This window comes from Callithrix jacchus, chromosome 15, assembly GCF_049354715.1.
Source record: "Callithrix jacchus isolate 240 chromosome 15, calJac240_pri, whole genome shotgun sequence".
Classification (NCBI taxonomy): domain Eukaryota; kingdom Metazoa; phylum Chordata; class Mammalia; order Primates; family Cebidae; genus Callithrix; species Callithrix jacchus.
The window spans coordinates 9,777,425-9,802,034 of NC_133516.1; the positions used below are offsets into that span (position 1 = coordinate 9,777,425).

Sequence of the window (24,610 nt, forward strand, 5' to 3'; positions counted from 1 at the left end):
GTGTTTTGGTGACTCTGGCCTTACAGTATAGTTTGAAATAAGGTAAGATGATGCCTTCAGAGCTTTGGCTATGTGAGCTCTTTTTTGGTTCCATATGAATTGTAGGATTATTTTTTCTAGTTCTGTGAAGAATGATGGTGGTATTTTGATGGGTATTGGGGAAAAAGTGTGGAGATTCCCTCAAGAACTAAAAGAAGAACTACCATTTGATCCAGCCGTGCCACTACTGTGTATCTACCCCGAGGAAAAGAAGTCATTATATGAAAAAGATACTTGCCCATGCAGGTTTATAGCACATAATTCACAATTGCAAAAATGCAGAACCAACCCAAATGCCTTTAAATCAATGAGTGGATAAAGAAACTGTGGTATATATACCTGATGAAATATTACTCAGCCATAAAAATGAATGAATTAATGGCATTCCCAGCCACTTGGATGGGATTGGAGACTACTATTCTAAGTGAAGTAACTCAGGAGTGAAAAATCAAGTATCAAATCTTCTCACTCATAAGTGGGAAGTAAACTACAAGGATGCAAAGGCATAAGAATGATGCAATGGACTTTGGGGACTCAGGGGGAAAGGGTGGGAAGGGGGTGAGGGATAAAAGACTATAAATTCAGTTCAGCATATACTGCTCGGGTGATGGGGGCACCAAAATCTCACAAATCACCGCGAAAGAACTTACTTATGTAACCAAACACCATCTGTTCCCCCAAAACCTATGGAAACAAAATAAATAAATAAAGACAGAGATAAAATAGAAAGCAAAAAATAATTATAAAATAAATAAATAATATAAACTGCTTAGGCTGATTTTATTGAAAACTTAGATGAAGTGAAAATTTTTCTAGAAAAATATAAATTTCTAGATTGACTCATGAAGCAATAGAAACTCTTAATAAATTAATAACCATTAAAAATACAGGAGCTACAGTTAATCTAAAGAAGTATTAATCATGATAGTCAGGTGCAATGGCTTTTGCCTATAATCCCAGCACTTTGGAAGTCTAAGATGGGAGGATTACTTGAGGCCAGGATTCGGAGTCCTGGACAATGTAGAGAGAACCCATGTCTAAAATGATAGATAGATAGATAGATAGATAGATATAATTTACAGAGGATTGACTACTAGAGGGAATGAAAAAGAATTCTTTTTTTTTTTTTTTTTTTTTTTGGAGACGGAGTTTCTGGAGACGGAGTTTCGCTCTTGCTACCCAGGCTGGAGTGCAATGGCGCAATCTCGGTTCACCGCAACCTCCACCTCCTGGGTTCAGGCAATTCTCCTGCCTCAGCCTCCTGAGTAGCTGGGATTACAGGCACGCGCCACCGTGCCCAGCTAATTTTTTGTATTTTTAGCAGAGACGGGGTTTCACCATGTTGACCGGGATGGTTTCGATCTCTTGACCTCGTGATCCACCCGCCTCGGCCTCCCAAAGTGCTGGGATTACAGGCTTGAGCCACCGTGCCCGGCCTGAAAAAGAATTCTATAAAGAATGCCGTAGGGCTGAGGGAGAGAGTGCCCAAGGAAATAAAAAACTTAAAAGGTGGTTGAGAGGGGGGACTTACCCAGACCTCACTTGAAAAGTTATAGTTGCACTGGGTGGAAAACAAGATTGCAGAGTTGATCTGGGTCAAAACTGGTTCCCAGATGGCAAGCCCAAAGGTATCCATAAGCGTTCAGAATAGAGTGTTCATGGACCTCTCTGAGAAGCTTGCCATAACAGGTGCTCCTGAACGCTCTGGAAAGTTGGTTAGAGTGCCTGTGGAACTTATCAAGAACATCCCCACTGGGGCAGCTGCTGCACTTGCTGGAAGCCACCCCTGGCAGCGGGATATCTAAAATGTTGGGGCTGAGCTCCACTAGGGGTACAAGAGTGCACTCACTGAGCAGCACAGAGTAAGAAGGAGCAAAAACATCCTGGAACCAAGAAGAGAGGTTTGACACATTATTTATATTACCAAAAAACTGAAAACATTTATGTAACAGTTAAATATAAAGTTAAAATGAATTCATCCTACATGCATCAACATAAATATATCACCAAATGTAATTTTTAGTGAAAAATTACAGAAGTTTTGTACAATATTATGGAACATATAATAACTTTTAAAGCGTGCAGTACTATATACATATATCCGTTGATAGTATGTGTGGGAATGTATCAAGTTTAGAATGTTGATTGCCTTTGGAAAGAGTATAAAGAGAATGGAAGTGGGAAGAAGAATAGAGGGACATTTAATTAAATGTAATATTTTATTACATCTTAAAAGATCTTACAAAAATGGGAAATGTTAAGCTGAGTAGTGAGTTACCAAATATGGATAATATTACCCTTGATAAATTGACTGGTCACAATGTATTCTGAAGGGCAGATTTTAAAATCTGTTCAACCCAAAATTTTCCACACTTTTCTGACCCAAATTTTTTTTCAACGAAATGTCCATTGATGTCTTACTGAAGCCTACTCCATATAGCACAGATTCGAGAAATAAAGATTTGCTCAAATGAAACTGGTTATACGTAATTGAATCAGTAGATTTATGAGAAGGAATTAGTCTATTAGAGAAACCACTCTTTAAGCTGAGTCTGATTTGTTAAATGATAAATAGAGTTCTCTCAGTGTTTGATTTTTATGTCATACGTGATACCTTAGCTCAAGCCTTGATTTTTCAACTGAAGAATCATTTGTAGTAGAAAATATTACAAAAGAAGTGTTGTGACCTATATGTCCATTCCAATCCCACCAATTTTCTGATTCTACACAAGCTCAATCAGTTGTAACACCCTTTAATTATCCACTAAAATAGTCGTTTTCCAGTTCAAAGCATTCAAAACCTACAAAAGCTTATGTTTTAGGCAATGATTGACAGTACTCCTTTGGAGGTGGGGACCAGAGAAATACTGCTAATTCTTCACTATTTCTTCTTATGGATGTCTTTGTAATAGAAAAACATAAACTCAGATTTTGTAAATATCACTTTTCTAGTCAGGATGCTTGATTCTTAAGTCAAGGAATTCATAAAGGCAATTTAAATAAAAATATACCATTAAATCCTGGCTGGTACCCTTTGGTGTAATTTGCTGACCTTGATATTTGTCAGTTTTTCTACAAACACATAAATTTTAGTGCAATCTTAATTTGTAAAATTGTAAGAAAACCTTGCTGGGGTGACTCATTCAAGAATTGAAAATTGGCACTACAGCTAAGCATTGAAAAGAATTATCTGTTCTCCTTTTAGGTCTGTCTTTTATAAACAGAGTTAACTCTTTTTTTCTGATGTCACAAAAATGTTCTTTCCTTTATTCAACTAAGTTTTTTTTTTTTTAATGTCCAGATGTTGAATAGCTTTAAGCCAATATTGGCCAATTGAGCTCCTTTTAAAAATGACCAGGGAGGCAATAGAAACTGTATGACTTTAGAATGGCAAGTCTCTTTGCCCAGTGAATATTTATTAAGCACCTACTATGTTCCTGACATAGTTCTAGCATTAATGATTATAACAGGAGTGAACAAGAAAAACAAAGCTTTTGATGAGCGCAGTGATTGTGAGAAACATTCAAGTAATTATTATAAAGCACAAAGAGTGTGGCTACAGGAGAAATACGACTTGATCCTTCAGAAGCTGACCGGCTCCTACTCATTTTAAAGTCATGTTTTAGCGTCAAATATTTGCTAGGCATTGTTCTAGCAGTTGTAGCACGGCAAGGAAAAGCTCGAAGTACGTGTTCTCACAGAGCTTCCATTCTTACGGCAGTCAAATCTGCAGCAGTCATCTTCATCAGCACCACGCACAAAACCAGTATCTTCCGAAGAGTGATGCTTTTACTGCCCACAAAACATGAGATAATGTCGATAATAGTTAGACACTTTAATTTATAATTGTTTTTTATTCATAGCTTGTGATACAGGCTTTCCATTTGTGGTAGTATATCTAATGATGCCTTCCTGACTTGATTTATTTAACTTTTTAAAACTGAGTTCAAAGAAAAGCTATTTAGTAAGAATAGATTGTATATCGATTTGGAGAAAAAAAAGTTATGGTGATGCACATATCACCAACAAATGGACAACACAAATAAGATGTTATCCAGATATCCAAGGTCAGATTCTCAGTGTAACTTTTTTTATTATTTAAAGTTTTAATAGATATATGACAATTCAATTCTGGGGATGGGGGTAAGAAAAAAGACAAATTTAAAATTCTTCACTCCTGTCTTTTGCAAACTGCTTGAAAGTGGGAAAAGTCTTATTTATAGTCCTCAAGATAACCTGTGCTTAGTAGGCACTAAATAAATGCTACATAAAGGAATGAAAGAATTAATTAATGAAATGAGAAATGCTCTTTTGTATCATTCAAACTAGAGTGAATACTCTGGGCTGACTGACTAATTATCCGTGGGGTATGAGAGTGAAGAGTCTTTGTGAACAAATCCATCTACAAGAACAATTTAGGACTCTGCCTTGAAGATTCAGATCTGCCTTTCTAATAAAAAGAACATAAAAGAGATTACCCTTTATGCTGTGTAACTGCAGACCAATTGGTCTGCAGTTACATAGCATATCACTGCCATAGAAGAACAGTGATCATGAAAAACTCTTACCAAATTGTATGTATGCATTTTTGAGAAGACTGTCTAAATTAAGATCCCATTAAATAATATTTTACCACCAGTGGGGTCTCAGGATTATGCTATCAATTGAAAGAGAATCCATGGAAAATGCAAATCATAGAGAGTTCTCACTGAACCTATAGAAACTAAAAAAAAAAGGAGGGTTGAAAGCAACCTTAAAAATGGCATAATTTTGTGTAGGGGAAAAATACTAGAATGCTAAAATATTGTTTCTTTCCACATTTTGTGCAGCTTTAGAATAATGTTTTATTTCTCTTATTTCAAAATGTTAGTTCCTGCCATTTTCGACTACCAAGGAAGCTATTTTCTATTTCGAGACTTTGAAGAATTAAAAGCTTGTTAAATTTTCTGCTCATAGAAGAATCTTAAGAAACAGTTTAATTTCAAAGAACTCAGGGTTCAAATAGCTCCTACTTTTATTTTTGCTGTGACAGTTTAAAGACTAACTTTACAATAGGCAACCTCTCACTGTCGTATGAGTTCCACCAGGAATTCTCTCTTTTCCCTTCCAAACTCTGATTGCCACACAGTCAGCAACACACAAATAAAGTTAATATTCTGGTCCTGTTGATATCATTCTCGGGTTTTCTTGTCAAGGGTCATCAGAAATTTTGGCATTCGGCAGAGTGGTACACGACCACTGCCAAGTCCTCTTACCACATCAGACACACTCCATAAGCCTTCCTGAATCTATTTGGCAGAAATAGGATCAAGACATCCATGTTTGAAATGAAACTCTCCCAGTGGCTGCACCTCCAACGTGGACATCTCTTTGCTTTCCTGCTTGCCAGGCAATGGTGTGAGTCAAGTAAGATCAGATGAAGGCGACCTGCTGAGTTATCAAACTTGCTGTTCTCCAAGAAACTGATGGTTTCCTCAGTTTGAACAATTGCCTGGGAACAGGAGTCAGCTCCCGATCCTGCCTAAGTTCATTGTAAATAGTTTGACAAGGGGGAAAATGGCTTTCTTCTTCTTGCTAATGCATCTTTGATATGTACCACATCTAGATCCACTTACAAGCAGTTACTGTGTCAGTCCTTTGACTTCCCTGGCAAATCAATCAAAGGATCTACCATTTCTCTGCAAAAAAAATTTAAAAAATTGATTTCTTAGTGCTGAGCCTACACTTCCATGATCAAAGACCCTCTATGAGCATTTTGTAAAGAAGAACTATGGTAAATACAGCATAGAGAGCATGCTTTCCAATGACCAGGTAAGCAAGGATAATTTATTCATTTACTTATTTGCATATTTACACTTACATTTTTGTGTGGGAGCATGTCACATCAGAGATTAGAAGGCAGTTTTCACACAAAAGCTCTAAAGAAACATGTTATTCTGTGGAAGTTATTTGATTGTTCCTCATAGTCTTTTCCTTTCAATTGGCATTTAGAGAACTAGCCACACAGGCTGCTCCCCACCTTCCTGGTTGATACCATTTCTTCCTGTTCTCCTTATCTATAGCTGTGATGATGCACAGCTTCCTCTTTTTTCTTTCTTGTGGGTTTGTGCAGTTTCTTGATGTTTGTGACAGGCCACGATAGGGGAAGCTTTTATCACCGTGGGGTTTGGAGGCCTCAGTAAATTGAAAATTGCAAATGAAATCCACTGGGCTTGAATTCATCAGCTATTATGTCAGATGACCTTTGGCAGCTGCTGATAAAAATGAGAGAATGTTAGCTCTGATCCAATTTTCAGCACTAACCATTCCTTTTCAAATCCATTCACAGTCAGGCAGCAGACACATGGGAAGTGAAAATGATAGGGTTTCAAGAGAACGGCATTGTGTTGCAGATTAAGATTTTCTCCCCCTATTTCTAGAGGTCGGCCCCCAGGCCCCTGTCTGGTATCTACCTATTGTCCAATCAGTTTCAATATCTGCTTCAGAGGACATGTTAGCCATCCTTACAGATAAGTGCTTACAGGAGAGAATGCTGGACTTAATAGTTTTGCTTAGGAGGCATCAAGGGTCGCAGTGTAGCAATATTGACTGGCACATGTTAGTTTAATCTGACATTCTAAGGAATGTGACGCTAGATTCTTTCAGAGTTGTTGATCTCTAGGTGATTTTTGTTACTAGCTCTGGTTTTACGAAATTTATTTTTGCACAACTATTTATATTCATGAGTCAGAGATATTCTAAAATATCTATTATAGCCAAGCAAAGGCAGCCTAAGCTTGTCTAAAAAAGTACATGGATGCCAAAATTGTGAAAATGGGAAAAAATGAGTTGTGCGTATTCTGTTCTTGGAATGCAGCTAAAGGTCAAGGTCATTGAAAGTATTTTAGGAGCTAGATTATCCTGAAATAAATATGTGCCTATCAACTGGTAAGTTTCTCAATAAACATAATAGATTTTTATCATGCAGAGAAAAAGAATTAGCCTTGTTACTTTTGCTGAGGTAGCATGAACCAGCAAAATAATACTGTAGATGGTTGAGTCATCAGTATGATTTCCCATCTATGAAACACAGGAGCAATCTGGAAATAAAGAAAACCGAAATTAATTTTTTCTCCACACTTCTCTGTGTTCAGAAAAGAAAAAAAAAATCTCCTTCGATCTTTTGAAAATGTTGAGTTCATTGAGGGAACAGTCTCAAGCAAATGCAGAGTTGAGAAACACCAAGTAATTGAAAACCATGTGTCATTATCAGCATTCTCTAAAGAATCTGATAAACTGAAAAATGTTAAATCTGCATTTCTCTAGGTTTTCCTGATATGCAGATTTTTTTCATTTTTTCTCTTGACATTGGTTAACATTATATGAAAATAGTTGCTCACACATGATTAGGGTTGCAGAAATGCTTTCTATGGCATAGCAATTCCTTTCTGATACACCAACCCATAGCATTAGGGAACTTTAAAAATGCTTAGATGCGTCTTCTAAATGCTAGTCTTTGGAAAGAAAAACTATGGTTCTATAAGCTTCCTTCATAAGAAGAACAATATAGCTAATATATATGTAAATTATCCATAAATTACATCTTACCTTTAAAAACTAATTTAAAGTTAGTATCCCTCTGTTTGCCTTACTACCTTTTGTTGGTATTCACAAGTTCTTCTAAGAGAAGACAATTATCTGTTGTCCAATGAGTATGTATAAATAAAATGCTTAACGATAGTGTCAAAAAACACCATATGCACCTTGTTTTGGAGGTGGGGTCTCACTTTGTCTCCCAGGCCAGAACTCAGTGGCTCAGACACAGCTTACTGCAGCCCTGACCTCCAGGGCTCAAGCCATCCTTTCACCTCAGCCTCCTGAGTTGCTGGGACTACAGGCGTACACCACTATGCCAGCTAATTTTTTATTTTTTGTAGAGATGGAGTCTCACCATGTTTCCCAGGTTTGTCTCAAACTCATGAACTCATGCAATTTGCCATCCTTGGCCTCCCAAAGTGCTGGGATTACAGGGCTGCACCACCATACCGGCCTCCACATGCACATTAAAAGTCAGTTTTTATTGAATAATATTTTTAAAGACTCAAGTTATAAGCAATAATTGGGTCTAAAATTTACAGAGGAACCATCCAACCAAAAAAAATGGATTCAGCATATTCCAAGATAGCTTGATTCCCCAGACGATCAGATTCTCTTTCTTTCTTTCTTTTTTTTTTTTTTAACCAATGTAGGGACACATTTTAGAGTCCCATAGATTTCTTTTTCTTTCTTTTTTTTTTAGTCTCTAATTTCCAATTTATTTTAAAGAACAGAAACTATGCGGTAAGTTTCACTTTACCTAAATTTACCAGTGCATCCATGAATCGCACCAGAATGAGGACAAGTTGATTATCTTAATGATTCTGTCATGAAACTTGCACATTGTATCCAAAGGCTAAGACCAGCAGATGGAGGCTAACTAACCTTAGCAAACTAAAGCAGGTTAGTTCTGTGCACGAGCACTCTCTTCTTGGGAGTTAAGGTATCTGAGAAGGCAGTTCTCTCCCCACATTAAGTCCTCAAAAACCCGTAGATTTCTTGAGCTTTGTTACATGATTTCCTGGCCCTACACACATTCGTACCTCAAGGAAAAAGAAACCTTTGCCTGGATGGCTTTGTAAAAACACCCCTACAACCTTAGGAGGCCGAGCCAAACCTCCCTTCTGACAGAACAAACAGAAGATGGTGAAGTTTGCACTTCACAAGTTTATCAAGGACTGTAGCCACACATTGCTCAATTCATCCATATCCACAGAGCAGGACTTGTTCCTCAAGTCTCCGACTACCTTTTAGGCTTGCAATGGATGCTGTCACTATTTCCAAAGAAGTAAATAATTTGATAATGGACATGCTCTTAGCGAACTGCAACTGTGACAGCCCCAAGCCACTGAGACCCACTCAGACAACAGGCTCCTGCCAGCAGAAACAGCAGCACCCACACTTGGCTGTGCCCTGGGGCCTGGCTTTCAGCCACTGCGATCTGCATGCTCAGATACATGAAGCAATTAGATAGGCCTGTTAAGTTTTATGTCTTCATTATTGATTTATCCTATGAACTCAGCATGATTATTGAACCAGACCAGCCACTGAAACAATTGAGTCATTGATCCTTACATAGGCATGGATTTCCCATTTAGATTTGGGGAGGAAATACATGGATATATTATTATTTCTGGGGTTTTGTCTGAGGGCTTGAACAGAAATTTAGATAATTCATTATTTCCACCTCCCGATCTTCCTTCATTCCCAGTCTGATAGCACCCCTTCCAAAAGATATTTCTGTTATGATTGATATGTTCTCCTCTGTGCTGCCCAGTGTCATAGCCTGTAGCCACAGGTGCCTATAAAGCATTTGAAAGGTGACTGGTGTGACCAAGGAACTGAATTTTTTATCTTGTTTTATTGTAACCAGTTTGAATTTAAATAGCAGCATGTGGCCGGTGGCTGCCATGTTGGACAGCACAGCAGCTCTGTCGCATGCTATACATTTCTACTCCATGTAACAACAGCACTTGTCAAAATTCTACTTGCTTTTCAAGACCCTGTGGACCTACCACCTCTTTCCTAAAACTGATTACTTCTACCCCTTCAACATTACCTTTCTCTACATACATGTCATTTGAAAACCGTGGATCATTTTCTGCCTGGTATTATCTGCTCTACTATCCCACAAGTTCCTAGAGGACAAGGACTATGTCCACCCGGCATGTGTTGTGTCAATAACAAATATTTGAGGAATTAAAATGAGCTGTAGGTTTTGCAGGGAGAAGGACAATTTTTTGTGAAGAACCTCAGTTTTAATACATGCTAATTAGAGAAGCACTAACACGACCATCCTTTTCACACCCTCTTTTAAAAAACCATTTAGGAAAAATCCAATTATTTATCTCTGCTCATATATTGATAGCACTGATGGAAATCTTAAGCAAAATTATTATGTTTTCTTCTTTTGAGGGCAGGAAACTTTAAGACACTTCTTTGTCTTCATAGAGAATAACCCAATCCTTACATGTAGGAAGAACTCAGTAAATACTTCTTGAGTAAATAAATCAATGAATAAGAATTCTTATCCAGTGAACATTCATGTCTGTGTGTCTTTATGATGAATGATCTATATTCCTCTGGGTATTGGATAAAGAAAATCCGGTACATATACACCATGGAATACTATACAGCCATAAAAAAAAAACAAGATCATGTATTTTGCGGGAACATGGATGGAGCTGGAGGCCATTATCCTTAGCAAACTAACGCAGGAATAGGAAACCAAATACCACATGTTCTCACTTACAAATGGGAGTTAAATAATGAGAACTCATGAACACCAAGAAGGAAACAACACATTGTGATGTACTTGAGGGTGAGTGTGGGAGGAAGCAGAAAGCAGAAGAAAAATAACAAACTATTAGTTGCTAGGCTTAATGCCTGGGTGATTAAATAATCTTTACAACAACCCCCATGACACAAGTTTACCTATATGATATAACAAACCTTCACATGGTCCTCCAAACCTAAAAGTTATTATTATTTTTTTATTTATTTTTTATTTTTTTTGAGACGGAGTTTCGCTCTTGTTACCCAGGCTGGAGTGCAATGGCGCGATCTCGGCTCACTGCAACCTCCGCCTCCTGGGTTCAGGCAATTCTCCTGCCTCAGCCTCCTGAGTAGCTGGGATTACAGGCACGTGCCACCATGCCCAGCTAATTTTTTGTATTTTTAGTAGATACGGGGTTTCACCATGTTGACCAGGATGGTCTCCATCTCTCGACCTCATGATCCACCTGCCTCGGCCTCCCAAGGTGCTGGGATTACAGGCTTGAGCCACTGCGCCCGGCCCTAAAAGTTTTTTTTAAATAAAGGATTATTATTCAAGTTTCCGAGTATGTTTTAAGTCCCCAAATCAAGATATGTTTACCTTGGCTTCTAATGTTAGAAAAATTCCTTCCAGAATATTTACAGGAAATTCTACTCAAGACTTTGGGAGGCTAAGGTGGGATTGCCCAGGAGTTTGAGGCTGCAGTGAGCTATGATTAGGTCCCTGCATCCCACCCTGGGTGACAGAGACACTGTTCCTTAAAAATATCTACTCAAAAGTAAACTAAGAGAATGGATTTTACAGTTTACAAATCTTTAAAGGTGAATAAAAATACCATGTATATTCGTGTGTGTTTACGGTATTTAAGGAGCTATTAGCATTTTAGCACTAAATGGATGATATTGATATAAGACATAACACTAACTTTCTTTTCATGGTGCGGTATGACACTTAACTGGCTGTGGGAGGACAGTAAGGTAGTCTGAGACAGCTGTGCTATGATTAAAAGAACACTGGATTTGGAGTTAGAAAATCTTGTTTTAAAACCAAATTCTTTCACTTACTAATTAGGAGTAATAATTTTTATTTCCACAATATATTATAATAGCTTATACTTATTGGATACATATTATGCCCCAGAACTGTTCTCAGAACACTAGGTATGCTGACTTATTTAATCCTCCCACAACCCCATAAAGTCAGTATTCTTATTCCCATTTTACAGATGATAAAACCGAGGCACAGAGCGATTAAGTAACTTGCTCAAGGTCACACTGCAGTTGTGGTGGCACCTGGCCATAGTAGGTTTTTCATGCTGTTTTGGAATATTAGCATGGTGTAGATTTAGGTTTAAGCAGGGCATACTGGCTCTTATTATCTTACCATCTCTGATTATATTCTCTTCAATAAAAGGAAGATAATGCTATTTTCTGGCCATGTCACAGGAAAGGCTGCTATGAGGGTCAAATGAGATCATATGAAAATGCAATTACCCATTTACTAATTGTGCTTAGTAGTTGTGCCTGGTGTCTTACATTAAGTTTCCTGTGCCTTTTTTTGTGAGTAGGAAACCATCAACCCTAAATATGCCTCATTTGCTGACAAGAGGTCCTCCTCACTCCCATTTTAAGTCAATTAGTCATGACCACACTGAAATAAATCCCAAGAAAGGGAACCATCAGTACTTCAGCCTCCCAACACCTAGTTATACGGCAATGCCCTTTGGGCCATTTTTGCCCAAATTTTGTGAGAAATCTGGGAAAGAATAGATGAGAAGGGAAGGAACTGGTGGATTGAAGCGAGTGTAGGAGAATCCCCAGAGGCCACCGTGAAGAACCGTAATTTAATCCAACTAAGAACAGGCAGCCATCCCAACACTTTCATTCACCTCAGCAGGCTACTGTCAGAGTCACAAAATACTAGCCACTAAATGGGTCCTTGTGTAAAACCTTTAAAAAAACATAACAATACTTGATATCAGAGCACTCTGAAGTTATTTCTCATTCCCAGAAATACATACATGGAATACATGGGGCTTTTGAAATGAGGTTAAATTGTTTAGCTCATCCTACTTTAGGCCTCTTATGCCTACTCATTTGTCTGTGAGTAACTTACAGTACTCCAACGGGACCGCATGTCTATGCACATAAGTTTGTTAGTCTATAGATACCCAAAATTATGTCCAAGCAGATTTATGACTATAGATAAAACATTTCTCATCAATACCTTCCTCCCACATATTGTATTAGTTTCTTTTTTGTAACTGCAATCATGCAAATGAATAAGAACCAGTGGCTTTAAGGAGCACAGGTTAGGTGGAGGCCTTAAAGAAATGGACCTGATTATAATAAAATATAAAATGCTAACTGCACTTCATAATTCTTATGAACACAGCCTCTTGAGGACATACAATGCTTGTTTTAATGAGGTAAGGGTGAGTCACAGCTGGAAAAAAAATGGGATAAGGAGAGAAAGGTTCAGAGTGAAGGAAATTGTTTTAAATCCATCTGACCAATTAATATTCAGTCTGATTCAAGTCTAAGGCTGACACTGGCCATCCCTGTTTATTGTGAATAATAATAGTAATGTCGATAGCTTCTGTTCCTCAAGTGTTTACCATGTGCAGATATATTGCAGAGTAAATGCTTCTAGCTGCTACCATCAGTAAACCCCCAAATCCCAGTGGCTTTCTAAAAAACAATCCGATCAATATCAGTAGAGTCTGCTAAGGGTCAGGTGGCTTTTCTTTGTGATGATTCGGGGAAAACCTTCCTTCCATCCTGCACTTCTAGCAGTGTGGATGGCATCAAGAAGACCTACCTGCAGCAGTCCTCAGGTGACACATTTTTGGGGAGCGGGACAATCTAGTTTAGCTCCACGCCAAGGAAAGTGAAATGGATGGTGAACACATGGCATCGTGCTTACGGCAGCCAGACACTGTGCTTCGCATGTTTTACTCATTTAATGTTTATACAACATTATGGAATGTTGTGGAAGAGAGAGGCTACTAACCTCACGTCATAGATGAGAAGCCAAATTGCAGCAAGTTTAAGTAAGCTGCCCAAGTCACACAGTTAGTGAATGGTGGAACCAAGGTGCAAACACAGCCTGTCCTTAATGGATGAGGAAAAACAAAATTTTACACATGAATGTGCAAAAAAATTATATAATATAGACAAAGAACATGAAAAAAGAAAAAAAATAGAGCCTGTAATTTGCTTAGGAGAAATAGGCAGGCTCGGTAATAATTAAAGAAATGGAAATTTAAGGGAGAAAAGGTTTACCTATGGAATTAACAACAGGAACAAAAAACTTAATGCTGTACTCAGTGCTGCAAGGGTATGATAGAAAAAATATTGCAACAAGAGTCACTGAAGTGTTAATAGGGATTGTTTATGGTAGCGGATTTATGAACGTATGTCTCACTGTTTTACCTTTCAACATTATTTATCTTTTTTTTTTTTTTGAGACAGAGTCTCACTCTGTCACCAGGCTAGAGTGCAGTGGTACAATCTTGGCTCACTGCAACCTCCACCTCCCGGGTTCAAGAAATTCTCCTGCCTCAGCCTCCTGAGTAGCTGGGACTACAGGCTTCTCCACCAGGTCCAGCTAATTTTTTGTATTTTTAATAGAGATGGGGTTTCACCATGTTGGCCAGAACGGTGTCAATCTCTTGATCTTGTGATCCGCTTGCCTCGGCCTTCCAAAGTGTTGGGATTACAGGTGTGAGCCGCCACGCCCGGCCTACACATTGTTTTATCTTATAAACACATGAAACAAACATCTTTCTTTATTCAAACAGCCCCAGATCTATTTTGGGCTGCATTATGGAGGGCATCTTTTTTATTTTCTGGGGAATATTTTCTCCCTGAGACTGCAAATGATAAACTCATTTTTTAAAGCCTAAAATTTGTAATTAAAACCAGGGAGGGTTTTTTTTTTCTAGATTAAAAACATACCATTTGAACCTTTGTTTCTTCCTCTTAGCCCTCCAGTTCTTACCATGTTGATGTAGTAGAGTGATAAATGAAGATATTTTCATCTTTGTTTTACCAGCAGGGCTTCCAAGATGATCAGAACATTTTGCTAAGGAATATCCCTTAAATTCTGCATCTGTGAACAACCAGAGCACTGAGGTTTGATTAGTGCCTTACCACTGACAATGTTTTCACAAACGTAAGAGCATTTATGATTCTTCGTATACCGATTTCCTTTAGCCCAGGCTCTCTCCTTGCTCTCACCTGTAGGTTCAACTATATTTAAGTTTACCTCCATGGAGGAAGAAGTATTTCTCATTTATTTAAATCCATTTCGTTCTTTAAGAAGGATTTCAGGCAGATCACAAGATTGACTGAGTACCATCATTAGCTTTGCTGCTTGTCATCCTCCTCTCCCAGCAAATGCTCAGGCACCCAGTAGCTGGGTTCTGCCCAGCTGCCCAGATTTCTCATACAGGGCCCACACACTGCCCAGCGCCCACTGCCTCGATTCTGTCTCAGCCCCAAACATCCTTTGTTCCAACCCCTAGGACCAGCCAACCGTATTTCCTACGTCACTATTTACTCTGAAACTCTTGACCAAACTCCTGTTTATAGACCCTCTTGAAAAAAAAAAATAACAGAAACAATAAATGGTGATGGTTAATATTCTCAAGGAAGTCATGCCAAGTTCCATGTTCACTTCTTGCTCAGAAAGAAAAATTTCATATTACCGAAATCATGGAAAGGATAACTTTCCTATGGGAAATCTATGTCCAAAAGTTTCTCAGCTTTCTGTTTAATGTTGCAACTAAATAGCAAAACGGAACCTGTTCATCAAGCCCCACTAATGAAGTAACAGATGCCATCACTGTCGATCAAAACTGGCCAGAGTAGCTCGCATTCCTTTGAAGCCTAGACTTGTTAGAATCCAGAGCCTATAGATGTGCTTAGACCGACGAATAAGGGAAATCCGGGGTTCAAAACATGAGATGATCTCTGAATGGTATATAACAGTGTTTGGGTTTTCTTACTGAATGATTTATTTAGATTTCTCACCTTAAAATTGTAAGACCCTAAAACACAGATTAATTTTTTGCTGATATTTATCTGCCCTTTTAGCTTACCTAAATAATATTGCTCAAACTTTTTCTATATCCTTATTGTACAAAAATATATAGTGGGAAATATATAGAACATAAAATTGACAATTGTTACGAATTTTAAGTGTACAATTCACTGGCATTAATTTCATTCACAATGTTGTGCAACCGTCGTCACTGTTTTCCAAACCTTTTCCATCCCAGACGAAACCGCTGTATCCATTAAGCAATAACCTCCCATTTCCTTCCCCTCGTTTCCTAGTAACCTCTCTTTTACTTTCTGTCTCCATGAATTTGCTTATTCTAGATATTTTCCATACATAGAATTATACAATATTTTTCCTTTTGTGTCTAGCTGGTCTCAGTGAGCAGAATGTTTTCAAGGTTCACCCCTGTTCTAGTGTATCGTTTGTTTCTGGCTGAATAATATTCTATTGTCCAACATTTTGCTTATTCACTTATCTGTCAATAAATACTTGAGTTGTACGGCCTTTTGGCTACTATGAATTTTACTGCCATGAACTTTCGCATACAAGTGTCTGAGTTTCCGTTTTCAATTATCATACACTTAGGTACAAGGGGTGGAATTGCTGAGTTATATGATCATTCTGTGTTTAGCTTTTAAGGAACTCAAAACTGTTTCCACAGTGACTGTACCACTGGATAGTCCCACTAGCAATATACACAGGTTCCAATTTCTCCACATCCTTGCCAACACTTGTTATATTCTGGGAGGGGTGTGAGTGTGTGTGTTTTCTAGCTATCGTAGTAGGTGTGAAGTGGTATCTCATGATGAATTGTATCTGCACTCTCCTAATGGCTAATGAGTTGGGCATCTTTTCATGTGCTTATTGATCGTGTGTGTTTATCCTGTTTAGAGAAATATCTATTTAAGTCCTTGGCCCATTTGTTAAATAGGGTTGTCTTTTTGTTATTGAGTTGTAGGAGTTCTCCCTATATTCTGTATGTTAAACTCATCAGATATATGATTGGCAAATATTTAATCTTTTCTCCTATTCTATAGGTTGTCTTTACACTTTCTTAATAATGTCCTTTGCTTCACAAATGTGTTTAAGTTGGATGAAGTACAATTTATCTGTTTTCTTTTTTGTCGCTCATGTGTTTTGTGCCATATCTAAGAATTCATTGCCAAATAAGGACATGAAGATTTATCCCTGTATTTTCTTCTAAGAGTTTTATCATTTTAGTTCTTATATTTAGGTTGTTGATCTAGTTTTAGTAAATTTTTGTGTACAGGATGAAGTAGGGGCCAAATTTCATTCTTTCACATGTGGAAATCTAGCTGTCCCAGCACCATCTGTTGAAGAGATTATTCTTTCTTCATTAAATGGTCTTGATACCTTTGTCAAAATAAATTGGCCATAAATGTTTGGGTTTACTTCTGGGCTCACAATTCTATTCCACTGGTATATAAATTTACCTATTTTTATGCCAGCACCATACCGTTTTGATTTCAATAGCTTTTAAATCAGAAAATTAAATTTTAAAGTAAGTTTTTAAGTCAGAAAGTGTGAGCACTCTAACTTTCTTCTTCTTTAATAGAGATTGTCTTAGCAACTCAGGGCCCCTTGCAAGTCCATATGAATGCGAGCATGGGCTTTCCCATTTCTGCAAAAAAAAAAAAAGAAAAGAAAGAAAGAAAAAAAGAAAGAAAGAAAGAAAAAGCTATTAAGATTTTGATAAGAATTACATTGAATCTGTAAATAGCTTTGAGTCATATTGACATCTTAGCAATGTAAATCTTTCCATGAACATGAAATGTCTTTCCATTTATTTAGATTTTCTTTAATATAGTTCAGAAATGTTTTCTAGTTTTAAATGTCCAAGTCTTTTACCTCCTTGGTTAAATTTATTTCTAGTTCCTTTATTCTTTTAGATGCTATTGTAAATGGAATTGCTTTCTTAATTTCCTCTCCAGACTGTTCATTGCTCCTGTGTAAAAACACAGTTGGGGTGTGTGTGTGTGTGTGTGTGTGTGAGTTGACCTTGTACTCTGTAACTTTCCTGAATTTGTTTCTTAGTTCTGGTAGTTTTCTTGTTCATTATTTGGGATTTTCTGTACATAGAGTCATGACATCTATGAATAAAAATAATTTTACCAATTTTTTTCCAACGTGGATGCCTTGTATTTCTTGTTCTCCTCAATTCACTCTAGCTAGAACTTCAATCCGCTGCTGAGTAGCAGGGCTGTAAGTGAACATTCTTCTCTCGTTACTGATATTAGTGGGAAAGTTTTTGGCCTTTCACCATTGACTATAATGTTAGCTGTGGGTTTTTCGTAAATGACTTCCTTCATGTTACAGAAGTTTTCTTCTATTCCTAGTTTTCTGATGGTTTTTATACTAAAATAGTGTTGGAATCATCCTGTTTTGAGTAGAGAATAACTGAAACACAAAATAACTCTTCGCTTGGTCTCTGGTTCTCTTATCATACTGAAATTTGTGTGTTGTTGCTCATCTAACAGGAACAAGAATTAGACTTGGCCAGAGGAGGAAATCACTTTGGATTCTGGCCAGTGTTTGATATACAATCTTTGCTGCTGACCTGGACACTTCTACTTTCTTAGATCATGATATATGTCACTTCTGCCTATAAATCCAGACTGTACACATGCCTTGGCCCTGAACTTGGCACAGGGTCTTTCGACTCACCACAAATAGTCTACAGTCCCTCATCTGAGCCCTAAAGACTACACTGACGTTACACGCACAACCCCAGCTTCTACAGTAAATGATTCCTTCCCACCTTCCCCAAGCTCTGGCCTCTTACTCAGTCCCTCTAATCTACCACGCCTGAAGTCAGCCTTTCTGCATGTCTACTCAAACCTGTCTCTCTTCCCCAGGCTTGCTGGGCATTCCTGCTGGCTTGATTGTTATGGTCACTCTGCCTCGAGAGCTACCTTCACAGAGTTCTCAGGGTCACTCAGACATCACCACTTCCAGTCTCTCCTCTGGGCTGATCCAATCGTAAACTCCAGCCATCTCTGATTTCCACCAAAAAACCACTTCATACAAGATATTTGTGTAGAGCAGACTACTAGAGGTTTGGGAAGATGGCTCGCTTTCATAGCACAGTAACAACAAAGCAGAGTCTTAGATGTCATCACTCTTAAAAAATACCCTCAGCTATCTGTGCTGCTTGAGGATCCAAGACTCCCACATTATTGCATATGCCCTTCTCTCTTCCATGTCACTGCTCACTTCATTACACAGAAAAGTTGAGCTCTTTTGTTTTCATCTATTCTAAAGCAGATTCTGGCAGCCCATTGCAAATCTACAGACTCACTCTTGTGCTAGGTCTCACTCTTTTTCTTCCCTCCAGCCACCGGAAAAGAACAGAATAGTATCCTGCTCTTATGAATTAGGATGCCTCCCTTAGAAGAGGAAAAAGGCTACAGTCATCTTGGGTTTTAAATAGCAGTCTCTCTCTCTCTCTCTCCCCCTCTCGTAATACAATTAAATATTGAATATTTAAATACCTTATGCTAAAATATAAAATACTGTATAAATTCCCTAATTCCATAGTTTCCAAACTGTGTACAGAGGTTCCCCAGGGCACTGCAGTGAACTCTCAGAGATGCCATGAGATATTTTATATTTTATACTTGCAAACTACCAGCTCTAGGTGGTTCATAGTTTCAATATTAGATCATACTACATTCCTTTTGATAATTTCATATCTTTGCAATGCTGAGTTTTCTATGGTTGCTTTGATAAAAAAGCAGGTAACATTCTAAAATCAATGTGTAAACAAGAAATAGAATGATGGGAACCAATTTGATTCCAAGGATTGAAAAGTTTTGCAGTGGTCAACTGGCGTAGACATTCCATTAGTAAGTAATTATAAATATTTTGGAATAAAATATAAATATTTTTCTTCATGTATATATACACATACACATGTACACACATATATAAAGTTTTATATATTTTTATTTACATATATAAGTTTTACATATAAAAGTTTTATATATATGCATATGTGTGTGTGTATATATATATATATATATATAAATTTTTAAAAGATTACTAAACGCTTAAGACATACTTACTGACTTCTTAGAACTTGCTACTTAATAAACAAATCTAAGTATTTCCTTTGGCCTGGGGTGTTGTGAAAAAGATACCAAGAAAGTCTGTGGAACTTCGGCTCTGCTTTTTTATAAATATATCGACAAAAAAAAATTAACATTACAAGAAGGTAACCAGAGTAACTAATACAAACGTCTAGGGAAATTATTACCTATAGAAAGCATTAATTTGTGAGAACATTATTGTAATTAACATTGCCTCCTTTTTAATGTAAGTACCTGAAAAACTTTAAAGGGCATTTCCATTTGTGCAGCTATAGCAAAATGTCTGAAACTGGGTAATTTAGAAATAACAGAAATTTATTTTTTCATAGTTTTTGGAGGCTGCAAAGTCCAAGATCAAGGCATCAGCAGGTTCCTTATCTGGTGAGGGCCCAATCTCTCATTCCAGGATGGCATTTGGCTTCAGCCTCTGAAGCAGATGAACACTGTATTTTCACAGGTGAAAAGCAGAAGGACAAAAGAACGAAAAAGGAATGACAGCTCCCTCGAACCTCTTAACAAGGGAACTCAACCCATTGCTGAGGGATCTGGGCTCATGACTCAGCCACCTCCTAAAGGTCACACCTCTTAACACTGTCACACTGGTGATTAAGTTTCAACATGTGCATTTTGGAGGGAACACAAATGTTCAAACCATAGCAGATATAAATCAGGAAGTCGCTGAAGAAAGTCAAACACTAATTGACAAAAGTGTCTGGAGAAACAAGCCCCTATGGATAGTTAAATATTTCTCATTAACTGAATGTTAATGCAGAATCTTATGTTAATCCTTTTTCTGAAAGCTTAAACAGAAAAAACATGTTGGCCATTTGTCTGTCTTTGCAGGTGCAGGTTACTAAATGTAATTTAATTTTCTTTTGGTGACAAAGTAACTTAATAAGAGGTGAAATTATTTTCTCAGTACTAAAACAATGGTGAGAGGCAGAGCCAGCCTTTGAAACAGACATTCAGGCTCAAGCACTTGGAGGCTGAGCTTCTCTCTTTAGCACCAGGAGCCTTGGTCTGATCAGCAGCTTTTTCTGGACCATAAAATTTGGAGGTATTAAACATTGGCTTGAATATTACTTAATTAAAAGACACTCCTGGAATTTAATTTTTGAAAGTACTATTGGAATTGTAAAAGAATAATTCAACTGGAAGTCAGAGCCTCAAGTTTGAATCCCAGGTCTACCATTTCCTGGCAATTCAACCTTTTTGGTCACATTGCCTTTCCTCTAAAGTGTGTTGTTAGAATCAAATGAGACAATACATAACGGAGTACTCTGCGCCCTGTAAACATTGAGCATTAGCATCATTTCTTTTTCTTATTCTGCTCTTTCTCCTAAAGGGGAGTATAGAAAGAAAAAGAAAAGACCGGGTATGGTGGCTCATGCCTGTAATCCCAACACTTTGCGAGGCTGAGGCAGAAGGATCATTTGAGCTCAGGAGTTGAAGATCAGCCTGGGCAACATAGCGAGACCCCTATCTCTACAAAAAATAAAAATTAGCCAGGCATGGTGGCATGCACCCAGCAACTTGGGAAGCTGAGGTGGGAGAATCTCTTGAGCCTAGAAGGTCAAGGCTGCAGTAAGCCATGATCATGCCACTGCACTCCAGCCTGGGTGACAGAGTGCGACCCTGTCTCAAAATTAAAAAAAAAAGGAAATAAAAATAATAATAAACTTGCAATTCAAATACGCGACTCTGTCTACTCTATTTTATTATATAGTTATATATAAATAGTGTAGACTATAATATGGTTATTCACATATATTTCCCCTGCTATATTTTCTGAGTCATGCTATAGTTTCCCATCACCCCTTGAGGGGATCATTAACCTCTGAGATTCTCATTTGCTAAAGAACAGTGAGTCATTCATAATTTTAAAAAAGAATCAGTGGAAAGCGTAATTGGGTTGACCCAACAATTCTGCTTCTAAAAATACATACCAAGGCAGTCTCTCCCAAAGTGCTATGCGAGGAACATTAATTACATGAGAGATCTATGAGGATCAATATGTCTGAAAAATATCACATATTAGATCCCACCTTATAAAGTCAATGTTAATGGGCATGTATATTAAATGCTCTGAGAAATACTGCAGGAAAGAAGTTTGTTCAATTTGGTTTACCTCCTCGTTTGCGAATTCACTGACCACTTCTGTCCCCCAACAAATGCTTTCTTTTTCTTTTTTTTTTTTTTTTTTTTTTTTGAGACGGAGTTTCGCTCTTGTTACCCAGGCTGGAGTGCAATGGCCCGATCTCAGCTCACCGCAACCTCTGCCTCCTGGGTTCAGGCAATTCTCCTGCCTCAGCCTCCTGAGTAGCTGGGATTACAGGCACGTGCCACCATGCCCAGCTAATTTTTTTTTTTTTTTTTTGTATTTTTAGTAAAGATTGAGTTTCACCATGTTGACCAGGATGGTCTCGATCTCTTGACCTCGTAATCCACCCACCTCGGCCTCCCAAAGTGCTGGGATTACAGGCCTGAGCCACTGCACCCGGCCAACAAATGCTTTCTTACCTAACAGCTGTGTTATATTGTTTAAGAGTATAAGCTCTTCAGTCACATTGCCTGGTTCGAATTCTGCCCAGTTCAACTGTTGAGCCATGTGAATTGCTTCTCGAATCCTCCCCTCTCTCATCCACAAAACGGAAATCATACTAATAACACTTTGAAAACTTGTGAGTATTGGATAAGAAAACAGCATGTAAAACACATACTAAATGTTCAGTAAATTTAGGTAAAGTTGTTAACATTCCTCAAAATTAGTGTTTGTAGACTTAAATTTTGAAAATGCCATCATAAGTAATCAGATTAAAGCACAAAAATGCATATACAAGGAATTGCTGAGGGTCTATAAAATGCTACTGAAACCATGAAATTTATTGTAAGACTTGCAGGTAGCATATGTCTATGGGGGAAAAAAAAGAGACTATTTGCCATCTTGGCAATTTGAGTTTTCATTCAGTTAGGAAGGACCAGGCAGCTGCAGTGGCCGTTGCTGGGATCTGCTGATATCTGTGTAGATGTTTGCAGGCACACAGATGGTCCACGGGACAAAGGAAAAGCTGCTGCTCAAAGACAGATCAAGGAAAGGCAGGGGGAGAAGGGAGTGCTCACTGCCGCTGCTCCTCTTACCATAGTCAATGGAAGGGAACAGCTATATCGCCATTAATTTAGTCCCCTTCCTTAGCTCATAGAGAGAAAAGATGCTATTCTTAGAAGTTACTATTGCCAAAAAAAGAGAAATCATATTCTCTATCTTTAAAAACAAAGTAGAGAATTACGTAGTGAAAGCAAAAACTGATTTTCATGGCCAGGCATGGTGGCTCATACCTGTAATCCCAGCACTTTGGGAGGCCAGGGTGGGCGGGTCACGAGGTCAAGAGATCAAGACCACCCTGGTCAACATGGTGAAACCCCGTCTCTAGTAAAATACAAAAATTAGCTGAGCATGGTGGCACATGCCTGTAGTCCCAACTATTAGGGAGGCTGAGGCAGGAGAATTGCTTGAAGCCAGGAGGTGGAGGTTGCAGTGAGCTGAGATCACAGCACTGCACTCCAGCCTGGTGCCTGGCAAAAGAGCAAAGGGCAAGACTCTCTCAAAAAATAGCAACAACTAATTTTCTTCTAAACTACGGGGTTAGATAAAATCATAAAAGAAGACAATACAGAGTAATACTGCAGGCTTCTTTTAGGTTGATGGGTTAGAAAATTCCTAAGGAGAAATTTAACAACTAATATTGCTGTTGTCCATATATTTGTATGACCATTACTTTTCCATACGGCAAAGTATTTTACATGCTACTGAAGAAATTTAATTACAAAAACATTACTTCAATGTAATTAATAACAATTTCATCACATTTATACAGTGGGGAAATGGAAGATTTTTCTCTATGTTAACGTAGAGTTAGCAAACAAATAGTTGTACTTGACTCTAATAAACTAAAAGACTTTATGTCTTAAAAGACGAAATACTATATTTCTACAATGTACTTCGGCTACATGCTTTTCTATTATTAAGCTGTCTCTTCAGTGTGTTAGTCACACAATTTATACCTGGATGAGGTTGTATGGCTCATCAAGAAATCTTTATGTGACACAGAGTTACATAAGTAGGCTGCCTGGTCTATTATTTCTTTTCTGAGTGTGATGATGAGCATTTGATTCATTTGTTCATGTCTCTCTAAGGATGATTTATCAATGTCAATGACACTTAGAGATCTGAGAGCAATTAATGTTGCTTCAAGTAAATATGGCAGCCCTACTAAAGGTATCCAGGGAAAATATTGCTTCTTATATGGCTTAAGATCACTTCGTGTGTGACTGAAACCCTAATGAGTCAACCTCAAGAGCTTATTGTATTTTTGTGAGCAAACTGGAGAAACTCTCTGGAGTACACAGAAAGAATTCCCTCAGTTCAAATGTTACGTTTGTATAAATCAACTAGCAGAGGCAAGAAAAGTAATGTAAGTGTGAACTCTTGCTGTTTTCCTTTTTTCTTACGTGCAATAGCAATTTGGTGTTTAGTTCTGACATTAAAAGAAATTCAAATTAGAAACTACTGTTTTGTGCAAATTGACATATATAATTTTAACTGTGGCATCTTTCTTAATTCATCAAAATAATCAGATATTATGCCAGCCTCGGATAGTCCTCCCTTGAATCAGATCAATCTCAAAACTTTGCTCTTGCAAAGTAACTGCAGAAATGAAGCCAGCTCCTTCGGCAGGATCTGTTTGGCTGCTCAGCCTCACGGATGTGAGCGAAGGGAAAAACAGGCAGTAAAGAAGCCTCTCCTGGTGGGAGGGGCTCGGGGGTTGATAGGTGCAACCTCACAGTGTCAGAAATTGGAATTTGATTCGATTACAGGTGAAGAGATAGTGCCCTTGTTCCTTTTTTCTTGGAAGTTAGTGTTGCATGCAAACAATCATGGATGTATATTGGTACTTATTCAATTGTCACTGAACAAAATGTGATCTTATTGCAATCTTCTGACCAGTAGGAGATTTTTCACCGTGCACTTTTGCTAGGGCTGAAG

General features: G+C 38.0%; 1 protein-coding gene and 1 long non-coding RNA gene across 12 annotated transcripts in view; one reads left to right on the forward strand and one right to left on the reverse strand.

Annotated features, from left to right (window-relative positions):
• FXR1 (FMR1 autosomal homolog 1) overlaps positions 1-24,610 on the forward strand; it is an 819,632-nt gene that overhangs the window by 609,443 nt on the left and 185,579 nt on the right. The gene's annotated exons all lie outside the window — the stretch shown is intronic.
• LOC103788146 (uncharacterized) overlaps positions 1,938-24,610 on the reverse strand; it is a 38,812-nt gene continuing 16,139 nt past the window's right edge. Inside the window, exons 3-4 of the long non-coding RNA XR_008476553.2 lie at positions 14,393-14,503; positions 1,938-6,293 (exon numbers count right to left, since the gene is read on the reverse strand). This is a non-coding gene — a long non-coding RNA (uncharacterized LOC103788146). The remainder of the gene's footprint in view (positions 6,294-14,392; positions 14,504-24,610) is intronic.